This window comes from Hyperolius riggenbachi, chromosome 3 (genome assembly GCF_040937935.1).
Source record: "Hyperolius riggenbachi isolate aHypRig1 chromosome 3, aHypRig1.pri, whole genome shotgun sequence".
Lineage (NCBI taxonomy): Eukaryota > Metazoa > Chordata > Amphibia > Anura > Hyperoliidae > Hyperolius > Hyperolius riggenbachi.
In genome coordinates this window covers 496,467,434-496,480,434 of record NC_090648.1, presented here as the reverse complement: position 1 = coordinate 496,480,434, position 13,001 = coordinate 496,467,434, and the positions used below count along the sequence as shown (strand labels likewise).

Here is a 13,001-nt window from a genome sequence, read left to right as displayed (position 1 = left end):
TGTATTTATTCTGAAAAACTCTGACGCAATTGCTGCACAAAGCGATTTTGTGAGCGTTTGCAATTTTCCTATACCTTCCACTGAGGCAAAATTGCCTCAAAAATGGTCCAGGCACCGCTTTGCTGAACGCACTGCTCACGATATGAACCTTCTCATAGACATTCATTGCACAAGCGTTTTGTGGGCGATTTTACAAACCGCCTGCGCTTGAAAAAAGGCTGAAAACAACCTAGTGTGAACGAGCCCCAGCTGATACCTCCTTTCCCACAAGACGTCTTTTCCTTTTCTTGAACAGATCATCAGAGAGGTCTGTGTGGCTGATATTGTGGTGAACCCCCTCCCACAGTGTGATGTCATAACCATGGTCCTGACAGTTTTCTGTCCGTGAGCCTCGTTGCATTGTGGGTAGTAACAACTTTTTTTGGCCAAGCAAGCAGTATCTCCCTCTGTGCATAGAACTCTCAGGGCTCGTTTCCACCATAGCGAATCCGCATGCGGCAACGAGATGCGGATTCGCTTGTTACACTGAAGTGGCCGGGGCTGTTTCCACATATGCCGTGTGCGGGAGCGATTTGGCGGCGGGCCAAATCTGCACGATGGGACCCACAGAATTCGCCTGCGTCGGGAATCCGTGCGAATCGCCGCTAATGTATTTAATAGTAAAAACGCATGCGTTTGTTACATGCGTTTTTACCCGCGATTTCGCGTGCGATTTCGCACCTTTTTCAATGTTATTTTGCCCTGGCAGTGTCATGGTTAATTTCGCATGGCACCCTGCCATGCGAAATCGCACGCGAAATCGCGGGTAAAACGCATGCGGAAACGCATCCGCATGCGTTTTTACAAGTGTCGGAATGCCGGCGAAATCGCGTTGCAACAGTGGAAACGGGCCCTCAGTAACGAACATTCTGTACAGATCACCTGGCAGAACTAATGATGTCACCACCAGTGATACAGTTCAGAATGTAAATCAGGGAGAGCAAACACTGACTAAATAATCTATAAATGAATATTGTACAAAAATATGCAGTTTAATTCATTATGTTATTTTCACTGCAGTTCCGCTTTAAATATTTTCAGTGGTCGAATGTATATTGCATTATTGGGGGGCGGGGGCAGGTAAAGGAGTCTGTCTGGAATCTACATAGGTTTGCAGGTTTTAAACTTCCTCTCTGCTCTTAAAGATAAGCAACAGCATAATAACCTTTAAAGAAAAAAAAACATTTCTTTGTTACAGCTGATACAAATCCTGCAATAAATCTGCAGTGTGTCTACTTCCTGCTTTCATGGAAGCAGATATATTGCTAACATCCTGGGTATACAAATTAACTGCTCTGCTGAGGCAGCCAGCTGACACAGCCGAGGAATAGACAGGCTAAACTCTCCAAATCCATACAGGGTGCATTTCTCTGTGTTTACCTTCTATCCTGTGCAAGAGTTCAGGTCCCCTTTAAGCCCAGGGCTGACCGGCTAGACCAGGTTTTAGACTGGTGAGACAGCTTAGATAATGTGCTGTAGCTCTGTACCGGTCTGCCTCGAGGCCAACATGTTTATTGATATTATTATTTACAAGCACAGGTAGTTAGCGTTTAACCTTACATTTTACTGACTTGTAACTTTTGCCTGTATATATGTTTCTTCTGCTGAAAAGCTGCCTTTTTATCTCTTGGCAGAAAGCACTCAAGGACATGGAAAGGTCTGTTGGCAAGAAAGGTGTATTCATTTCCTTATTGCTGTCCTAGTTCCTGGACTACAAGTCCCAGAGTGCTCCAGGGGAGGGGCGGGGGAAAAAAAAGGCAGGCTTACCTGTTCATCCAGGTGAGATGCATTCACAGGAAGGTGTCTGACAGGTGTACAGATCCCTGCAGACCAGGTGGCAGGTAAGAGATCATCAGATCATGCTCGGAGCACTCCGGGGGGAAAAGGGATCGCTAGAGGATATTTATTGGAGATCTATAGAGAGTTGTGATCAGTTTATGATAGATTGAGAAACTAATGGCCTCCTCTTACTATAGAAAACCACCAGTCCAGGCAGGCTGGGTGCCAGAGTGTTACTGATATCCCTTCTGCAGTCTCTATAGCCTTCTCCAAATCACAAAAGTCTCTGTATAAATGGGTGAGTTCTGTTGTATTCTCTCCATGCGAACTGTAAAATAATCCCCTGACTTTATATAAACGTCGCTACTAGCCAAATAAATCACCCTTTTCAAGACAGTCACCATTTTAGGTTATTAGTTTCTTGTTCTTTTTATTCTTGTTGTTTTTTTTGTTTTTTTTTTGTTCTTGTTGTTGTTTTTAGTTTCTTGTTCTTTTACTGAAGTTACTTGCTATGTTTAATAACATCCACTGCCGAGAGTCACCTGTTAGAATGTTGGCACTGGGAGCTGACGGCGGTTTGTTGTTTCCAGTTATTGCCTATGGCGATCTACTCTGAAGGTCTGTGTTGTGTAGAGAATACCTGTAATTTGCTATATAATTATATGTATGGATGCAAGATTTTCGGGAACACTAGAAATTCCTCTCTTCCTCAGGAATTCATTTATACACGGAACTAATACGTAAGAAAAACAAAGTAAAGCCTGGTACACACTTTCAATTTTAATTGGCCAGTATTATCACCTCCTATGATGGCCAACAGATTTTGAATACTATGAACAGATTGTGTAGGTAAGCTCTCTACTATATGGTGGTATGGCTGGTCAGTGATTGGCCAGTCAAAATTGGATGTGTGTAGGCTTTAAAGTGTACCAGAGCTGTTTTAAATAAAACGTTGTATACATACATGTGGCTTCCTCCAGCCCCATATGCACGGATCGCTCCCACGCCGCCGTCCTCAGTCTTCTGCAGCTACCGGGTCCTGTCACTTCCATCAGTCAGCGCCAGTCTATGCAGGAGAAGTGCGTTCTTTGCGTATCTCTCCAGCAGCTGCTGGAGAGATAGGTAGAGGTTGCACTTCTCCTGCGTAGCCACATGTATGTATACAACGTTTTATTTAAAACAGCTCTGGTACACTTTAAACCATTTTACTTTAAAGTGAATGGGAACCGCATTAAAAAAAAATGAGATAGATACTTACCCAAGGAGAGGGAATGCTCTGGGTCCTATAGATCCTTCTGGCTCCTCTCCTGGTCCCCTCGTTCCAGTGCTGGCTCGCCCGGTAGCAGTATTTGACTAATTTAGTCAAATACTGCTTTACCCATCCGAAGGAGGCATCAGAAGTCTTCAGGGAGCCCGAGTGCTCCTGAAGAAGGATGGCCCTGTACTGCGCCTGCACGCTCACGCCTGTGCAGAATGGAGCTGCACGTCTCCCGAAGACTTCCAAATACCCTTTCGGTGGGGGATTGAAACGGGGGGGGGGGGGGGGGAGGGGAGCCAGCACAGGATAGAGGGCACTGAGAGAGGAGACGGAAGGCTCTATACAACCCAGAGCCTTCCCTCTCCTTAAGTATTTGTTTCATTTTTTTTTTTTTTTAAATGCGGTTCCCATTCACTTTAAATGCAACTAATAAACGCAAACTACACTCGCCTAAAGCATTAGTAGGAGCACCATACTATAACCCTTTCGCCTTCAGAACTGCCTTAATTCTACGTGGCATTGATTCAACAAGGTGCTGAAAGCATTCTTTAGAAATGTTGGCCCATATTGATAGGATAGCATCCTGCAGTTGATGGAGATTTGTGGGATGCACATCCAGGGCATGAAGCTCCCGTTCCATCACAAAGGTGCTCTATTGGGTTGAGATCTGGTGACTGTGGGGGCCATTTTAGTACAGTGAACTGATTGTCATGTTCAAAAAACCAATTTGAAATGATTCGAGCTCTGTGACATGGCGCATTATCCTGCTGGAAGTAGCCATCAGAGGATGGGTACATGGTGGTCATTAAGGGATGGACATGGTCAGAAACAATGCTCAGGTAGCCCATGGCATTTAAACAATGCCCAGTTGGCACTAAGGGGCCTAAAGTGTGCCAAGAAAACACCCCCCACACTATTACACCACCAGCCTGCACAGAGGTAACAAGGCATGATGGATCCATGTTCTCATTGTGTTTACGCCAAATTCTGACTCTATCGAGACTCATCAGAGCAGGCAACATTTTTCCAGTCTTCAACTGTCCAATTTTGGTGAGCTCTTGCAAATTGGAGCCTCTTTTTCCTATTTGTAGTGGAGATGAGTGGTAACCGGTGGGGTCTTCTGCTGTTGTAGCCCATCCGCCTCAAGGTTGTGTGTGTTGTGGCTTCACAAATGCTTTGCTGCATACCTCAGGTTGTAACGAGGTATCAACGTTGCTCTTCTATCAGCTTGAATCAGTCGGCCCATTCTCCTCTGACCTCTAGCATCAACAAGGCATATTCGCCCACAGGACTGCCGCACACTGGATGTTATTCCCTTTTCACACCATTCTTTGGAAACCCTAGAAATGGTTGTGCGTGAAAATGAAAATCCAAGTAACTGAGCAGATTGTGAAATACTCAGACCGGCCCATCTGGCACCAACAACCATGCCACGCTCAAAATTGCTTAAATCACCTTTTGTTTCCCATTCTGACATTGTTTGGAGATCAGGAGATTGTCTTGACCAGGACCACACCCCTAAATGCATTAAAGCAACTGCCATGTGATTGGTTGATTAGATAATTGCATTAATGAGAAATTGAACAGGTGTTGCTAATAATCCTTTAGGTGAGTGTCTATAGAACGTGTGCATCGATAGAGGAGGGAGTCAATTGGCCTTGGACTACAGTAGGGATTAAATTGTGAGCGCCTCTGAAGGTGCCTATACATTTAGAACGAATATGGGCAGATTCGACCAAGAGATAAATTTGTCTCTAATCGAATCTGCCCATACATTACAGGCCAATTCCTGTCCAATTTCAGCATGAAATCATCAGGGAATCGGCTGAGCCGCCGCTGTCCGCCCTGCCGCTGCCCTGAAAATGTATAAATGTATGTAGTGTAGTGCATCTATACATTACCTGTCCTGTAGCAGCTCGCCGGGTCCATCCGTCCATCTCGCCGGGTAAGCCGCATACACCCTAGCGGCGAATAGCGGCTGACGTCAGCAGCTATGCGCCTTCGTGACGTGAGACATAGCGCCGCCGGCGTGTATGCGGAACCCGGCGAGATGGACGGAAACCGCGTGGAGGCTGACACCGGAAAGGTAATGTATAAATGCACATACTGCATACATTTATACATTGTGGCGGCAGCGGTGAGGGTTTCGTCGTCTCGTTGCTCGTTCGCAGTTCGGCTGCCATACCGCCGCGCACCCGACCAACCAACCTCGGCCCGACATTTTCCAACATGCGTGATCGACTGTGCGGCCAATTTCTGTCCCGAAATTGGTCGCTTTGTCGGTCGGGCATGCACTTGGCAGCACCAATTTTCATCCAATTCGATTATAATAATCGAGTTGGATGGTTGGTTGGTTGGTCGCCTAGTGTATGGCCCCTTTGAGGGAGTGTTAAGGCTAACATACATGCTTAGATTATTATTATTATTATTATTATTATTATTATTTAGTATTTATATAGCGCCAACATATTCCGCAGCGCTGTACAGATTATTGTCTTGTCACTAACTGTCCCTCAGAGGGGCTCACAATCTGATCCCTACCATAGTCAGGTATGTATGTATGTATGTATTGTGTATGTATCATAGTCTAGGGCCAATTTAGGGGGAAGAGCCAATTAACTTATCTGTATGTTTTTGGGATGTGTGAGGAAACCGGAGTGCCCAGAGGAATCCCACAGACACAGGGAGAACATACAAACTCCTTGCAGATGTTGACCTGGCTGGGATTCAAACTGGAGACCCAGCACTGCAAGGCGAGAGCGCTAACCACTGCGCCACCGTGCTGCCCATTACCACTCAACAGGTCAAGCCTTCTTTGATCTGAATATGATCATAGAGGGATCCAATCCCCGACATATACTGCACACAGATTTTCCGTATATTTCAGTTCACCGTGAAATGTATTGAAAATCTATCACTTTGCACTGTTTTATACAGTGCAGCGCTATAGGCAGTCGATCACTGCGTCCGATTGATTGAAATTTACCGTCAGGTCCGTTCATAATTTTTTTAAATCAATTTTTGATTTACCATTTGTACGTTGCTTCATACGGTAGTGACACGACTAAATATACTATGTAAAAGACAAAGATGTCAGCCCTCTATAAATACACCATAATATGAATTAATAGCATAACATAATGTTAACAAATTAAACTTATTTACCAGAATATGCAAAACATGTATAAATGGGGAGGGATCAAAAGGGTTAATTGTTTTTTATTTTATCAATAACCAGTGGAGCTGACAGTGTCTCCCTCTATTAAGTTTATAATCTCGCCATATTTCATCACTCCGCCCGTGACCTCTTGATCCCAATATATCCTGGTAAATCGTCAACAAACCTCTCCAGACAGTTTATTGTTGGAAAACTCATCAGAAATGCTGCCAGTGCGCAAATATTGGTTAAGGAGTACGTATTGCAGCGCCAATGCATGAGTTGGGCGCCGGATAGTGCGGTAATCTACAAAATATTGGTAATTTAGTTCACTGATATTTTACTTTTGCACTACTGGTCACCCGTCCTCACTTGAAACCTTACCTGTAAGTGCTTAACAAGAACCCCCACCAGCTAACCCTGCGCCCTCCATGTTTAATACTAACCACCTACCCCTATATTCGATATATATATTCCCCCTATAACCATTTATTTGTATTCTTTATTCTTACCCACATTAGGTCCCCACTCACCGATTGGGTGTCTGATTACCGATACTTAAAGAAGGACTGTAGCTAAACGAAACAGGCGGGGGGCAAGGGGAATAAATCCATTGAAAAGTGAGAAGTTAAAAGATAAGAGAGAGATTAAAAAATGATTGATATTCACCGTTTAATTTGTTCATATAGTTTGCTCCACAATTAGCCGGCAGGTGAACAGAGGCGCCAATAGTATAAAATAATATGATAAAAGGTTTAAATCATGGATGTGGTAGAGGTGGAAACCTAGCCACTCCAAAGGACACTAAAGAATGTTTTATAGTATAACACAAAACGAATTTATTTATACACTCCACAATATTACGAGTTTCGTGGGCGTGACCCCACTTCTTCAGGCAATTCAGAAAGGAGTATATAGCATTGTATGTCCGGGTCCATACTAAGCGCCTTACAATTAGCCTGCACATCATCATCTTTACTACTAGCAGATATGAAAAAAGACAAACCGCACCAACTGCCATTATCTATAACCACAATCCTTGAAGTGAATCTGAGGTGAGAGCGATATGGAGGCTGCCATATTTGTTTCCTTTTAAACAATACTAGTTGCCTGGCAGTCCTGCTGATCTATTTGGCTGCAGTAGTGAACTGAATTACACCAGAAACAAGCATGTAGCTAATCTTGTCAGTTCTGACAATAAAGGAGATAAATATTGCAGCCTCCATATTATTCCCAACTCGGGTTCCCTTTAACCTCTCTAGCGTTCTGGACAGACGCTAGAGGGCACCGCTCAGGCCCCGCTGGGCCGATTTTTGATAACTTTTTTTTTTTTCAAACACGCAGCTAGCACTTTGCTAGCTGCGTGTTTGCCCCGATCGCTGCCGCTCGCCGCCGATCCTCCGCTACCCGACGCGAAAGAGGGCCCCCGCAGACCCCGTGCACAGCCTGGCCAGGTTGCGCTTTGGGGTGGATCGGGAGTCCCAGTGACGTCATAACGTTGATGATGTCACTCCGGTCATCGCCATGGTGACGGGGGAAGCCCTAAAGGAAATCCCATTCAGAACGGGATTTTCTTATGGGCATGATCGCCGGCGGAGGAAGGGGAGAATCATGTAGCTAGCGCTAGGCTAGCTACATGATGGGAAAAAGAAATCGGGCGAAAAAAAATCCTCCCGCGGCCATGTTTTCTCTAATGTTCCTACTGATATATATATGGTAAAATACATGAGGGTGCTTCGTCTCTGATTCAGTTTAAGGGAAACATCAGGCAAAAAATGTAAAAATCAGCTTTACTCACCTGGGGCCTTCTCCAGCCCCTTGCAGCCAACTGTCGCACGCTGATCGCTCCGCTCTCCGTCGCCGTCCAGGTCGACCTTGAGGTCGTCCTTACTGCGGCTGCGTGAAGCGCCGCTGTCAATCATGAGCGGATGGTCCGCGGCGTACTGCGGAGGCGCAGTAGTTCTGTGCCCGCACAGTACACCGTGGACCACGTGGCCATGATTGACGGCGCTTCACGCAGCCACAGTAAGGATGACCTCGAGGTAGGCCTGAACAGCGTGCGGGAGCCCGGGACGGCAGCAGAGAGCGGAGCGATCAGCGTGGGACAGTCGGATGCAAGGGGCTGAAGAAGGCCCAGGTGAGTAAAGATTATTTTACATTTTTTGCCTGATGTTTCCTTTAAGGACAGCCCAGGCCAGGTGATGATTCCTCACACACTTTACAGTAGTTATCTCTTGGATTCCTTTGTGTGAATTAACATCCTGTCCTTAAGTTTAGTATTCAGTCGTTAATTTAAGGATTCAGTTGTTAACTTTGGGAATCACTCCTTAACTTAAGAATAGAATGATTTATTTTTTTAAGGCTAAAGTAAATTCCTTAGTGAATACTACATGATTCATCACCATGGTGATAACAGTATTAACAGCTCAGAATCGTTATTAAAGACAGGAGATAAGCTTAGTGAATTGCGGCCATAATTTAATTCACAATTTCTAGTTGCTTATTCTCAGCACAATGCTTCGTTGTTCATTCATACACCCAGGTATAACAGAGACATATCTTCTATTGTCTAGCTTGCACAGGGAGACCTTTGCTCAGGCTGGGTGCTAACCCTTCAGGTTTCCAGCTGCTTGTAATGTGCATAGGCAAGAGCTGACCTTCTAAACAAAACAAAACAAAAAAAAAAATCTACTTCCCTGGCTGTCATGCCCATCCTTTGGTTATTATGGCGACTGCCTTTCAATCAATTTTTGCATAGATTTCTGCTTAAAGGATAACTGAAGCAAGAGGGATATGGAGGCTGCCATATTTGTTTCCTTTTAAACAATACCAGTTGCCTGGCAGCCCTACCGGTCTATTTGGCTGCAGAAGTGTCTGAATCACACCAGAAACAAGCATGCAGATAATCTTGAAATTAAAACATGGTATAGCGCTCAACAATTACACACTCCCAGACCCACATAGAATCAATCCATAATCTCTCAAAACATGATCCTAGAAAAAATCCTTTTCTTAAAATCCAAGTTTAAAAGTCCTTCATTCATCAAATCTTCTTTGCACAATTATGATAAACTTTATACGCTCACCAGATCTGTAAGCCAACCTGAATTGATCGGCAAAACACGCTTGTGACACTTTGTCAGTGATCCCACACGACCAGTCTGCTCCAATCACGCCTCCTCAGTATTCAGACCATAAAAGCAAAACACACTTCCATAGGGTAATATTGTATGGCAGCTTGGTTCACCACTCCCTTTATAAGATCTATCTCCAGTGGTTCCCTAAATTTTGTAACAAAACACCCAGTGACACTTCCACCGTATTTCAACAAAGCCTCTCACCGTTTGTCTGTGCTGACCCAGCACAGACCAGCCAAAAGCGCTTGTTTGTAGTAGTGTCAGATGCTGTGTTCTATATCCGCCTCTTCCCCTAGGACTCAAGCAGGACTTGGATTTTAACCACTTGATGACCCGTGGTTATTAGTGATCTGTGCTGGGTGGGCTCTGCAGCCCCCAGCACAGATCAGGGTGCAGGCAGAGAGATCAGATTGCCCCCCTTTTTTCCCCCCTATGGGGATGATGTGCAGGGGGGTCTGATCTCTTCCGCCTGCGTGTGGCTGGCAGGGGGGCACCTCAAAGCCCCCCTCCGCGGCGAAATTCCCCCTCCCTCTCCTACCTGTCCCCTCCCCGGTGATCCGGGCTGCACAGGACGCTATCCGTCCTGTGCAGCCAGTGACAGGACGTCCCCTGTCACATGGCGGCGATCCCCTCGCGCGAGCGGCTGCTTCCTGATTAATCAGCCTGCAGCTGGTGACGCAGTACTGCGTCGCTGGTCCTGCAGCTGCCACTTTGCCGACGCACGGTATAAGCGTGCGGTCGGCAAGTGGTTAAGAAAAGGATTTTTTCTAGGATCATGTTTTGAGATATTATGGACTGATTCTATGTGGGTCTGGGAGTGTGTAATTGTTGAGCGCTATACCATGTTTTAATTTCATTTTTCTTATTGAGGTACACACTCAATTAGGTATATAGCGATCCAATTGGTTGACAGAAGTACATATATACAGTGAACATATTGTTTGAGTCAGAGGGAGGAGCGCACAAGACCTGCAAATCATATGCAGATAATCTTGTCAGATCTGCAAGTGATGTCAGAAACACCTGATCTGCGCATACGAGAGGAATCGGCGCGGGAGACTTGGGCGCAGGATACAGCCGGTATATGGCTGATCCTGCTGCTGCGCAAGTCCCAGTGGCGTTAAATACTATTCCCCCTCCAGGCCGCCATGGATGGTGGGGAATGAAATAATTCGGCTTCCAGCAATTACTGGAAGCTGAATTATAGTGTTTAGTAAGTAACTTCAGCTCCGCCTTCTGACGGCGCCGACGTTACTCCCTGCTGCGCCCAAGTCTTCTGCGCTGCAATGGCGGTGTTCGCTGATCTGCTGCATGCTTGTTCAGGGTCTATGGATAAAAGTATTAGAGGCAAAGGATCAGCAGGATTGCCAGGCAACTAGTATTGCTAAATATGGCAGCCAATATGGCAGCCTCCATATACCTCTCACCTTGGGTGCATTTAGGCTTCTTGCACACCAAGACGTTGCGTTAGGTGCCACGTTAAGGTCGCATAACGTGCACCTAACACAACGTATGGTGCTGCAAGAGAGGACGGTAGAGTGAGCCGCGTTAGGCGGCTCGATTCCTATAATGTCTCCCAGAGTGGCGCTGATTGGCCAGTGGGACCACGTGATGCGGAGCCAGACACTCCGCATCACGTGGTCCCGCCGGCCAATCAGCGCCCGCCAGTGCAGTGAATATTAAGTAGCCATGTGCGCGGCTACTGTAGCTGACTCTCCCCGCCTCCTCTCCGCCCCCCACTGCGCATGTGCAAACAGTGTAACGCGGCTATAACCGCACCAACGCCGTAGCATGCTGCACTTTGCGCAGAACGTGCAGCGTTACATGTAGCGCAACGTGGGCTGTAGGAACAGCCCACTTGTGTTACATTGCTGTGCGTTGGGGGAGCGTTACAGGCGCACTAACGTGCGCCTGTAACGTCTTGGTGTGTAAGCAGCCTTAAGGACTCAGCCTCTGGCATGAAGAGAGAGGTCTATGGAGGCTGCCATGTTTATTTCCTTTTAAGCAATACCAGTTACCTGGCAGCCCTGCTGATCCTCTGCCTCTAATACTATTAGCCATAGCCCTGAACAAGCATGCAGCAGATCAGGTGTTTTACGTTACAGGCGCACGTTAGTGCAGCCTGTAACGCTCCCCCAACGCACAGCAATGTAACACAAGTGGGCTGTTCACACTGCCCACGTTGCGTTACATGTAACGCTGCACGTTCTTCAGAATGTGCAGCATACTATAGCGTTACAGCGGCTTAAGCCGCGTTAGACTGTCTGCACATGGTCAGTCATGTTGGGGAGGAGCGGAGAGCGGCCAGGCACATGGCTAATTAATATTCACTGCACGGTGTGACGTACAGTGTTTACTTCCTGGAGCGGCCGCTCTGTGCAGCGATTGGCCGGCGGGACCACGTGATGCCACATGCGTCCAAGAGTACGCATCCCGGCATCACGGACGCCAGAGTGAGCTGCACAACGCGGCTCACTCTGACGTCCACATCGAAGAGCACCAGGCGCTGCGTTAGGTGCACGTTATGCGACCTTAACGTGGCACCTATAGCAACGTTTTCGTGTGCAAGTAGCCTAAAGTCAGATCTGACAAGACTAGCTACATGCTTGTTTCTGGTGTTATTCAGATACTACTGCAGAGAAATAGACCAGCAGGGCTGCCAGGCAACTGGTATTGATTAAAAGGAAATAAATATGTCAGCCTCCGTATACCTCTGACTTCAGTTCCCCTTTAAACAACACCAATTACCTGGCAGCCCTGCTGATCTTTTATACATCAGTAGTGTGTGAATTACACAGAGAAACAAAAAAAGATTGAATCATACAGGGATACAAAAAGTTATATATACTTTATTTGTAGGCAAAAAATGAAATAAATGTACACATTTTTTTAAAAGGTCGCATCGTAACAGTAATGAGAACTTTTTGGGAAAAGCGTAATTAATTTCGTAGTTATTATTATTATTATTATTATTATTATTATTATTATTTATTTATATAGCGCCAACATATTCCGCAGCGCTTTACAAAGCACAATAAGACGACAAGGGGAACATAGATACAACTAACAAATGTACAGCAGAGTTCCAAGCAGCACAAATATTGTTACAAGAACAGTAAACATTAGGAGGATGACCCTGCCCTTGCGAGCTTACAATCTAATGGGTCTAATAGTTAATTGCAAGCATTCATAATTACGCATGCATTTATGAATATCAAAGCCCCCTTACATGCTATTGCTACCATTGTTAAAGAGAACCCGAGGTGGGTTTGTGACATCAATATTAGGACACAGAGGGACATTCGTCATAGAATGCCCAGCCTCTGTGTCCTTACAGTGTGCCCCCAGTCTCCCCCCGTGCTCTGCTGTCCCCCCATTGTAAAAACCGCCAGGCTAGCGATACACAGATTGTTGCTAGTCTGCTGTTTACATTCAGGCTGCAGCTCCCCCGCCTCCTGTATAGCGCGGCTCCCCTCCTGCGTACCTTCCCTCCCCGCCTCCATAAGCTTCCTCCAATCGGCTTACAGAGGGGGAGGGAAGGGGCGCAGGCGGTGAGGGTCATACTGTAGTCACTTCCTGTCTGAGTCAGGTCCGAGTCAGCCACTTACATGCCTGATATTTAACTCTTTCA

The 13,001-nt window shown here is 46.1% G+C and overlaps 1 protein-coding gene across 2 annotated transcripts in view; it reads left to right on the top strand.

Moving 5' to 3' along the window:
- The window catches only part of RAB19 (RAB19, member RAS oncogene family), a 42,973-nt gene that overhangs the window by 6,273 nt on the left and 23,699 nt on the right, over positions 1-13,001 (top strand). The window contains exon 1 of one of the 2 annotated variants that reach the window (XM_068273093.1): positions 1,801-1,880. The exons of the other annotated variant lie outside the window; for it this stretch is intronic. The gene's annotated coding sequence lies outside the window, so the exon portion shown is untranslated. Of the gene's footprint in view, positions 1-1,800; positions 1,881-13,001 lie in introns of those variants that run through there. 2 annotated transcript variants of the gene reach the window in all.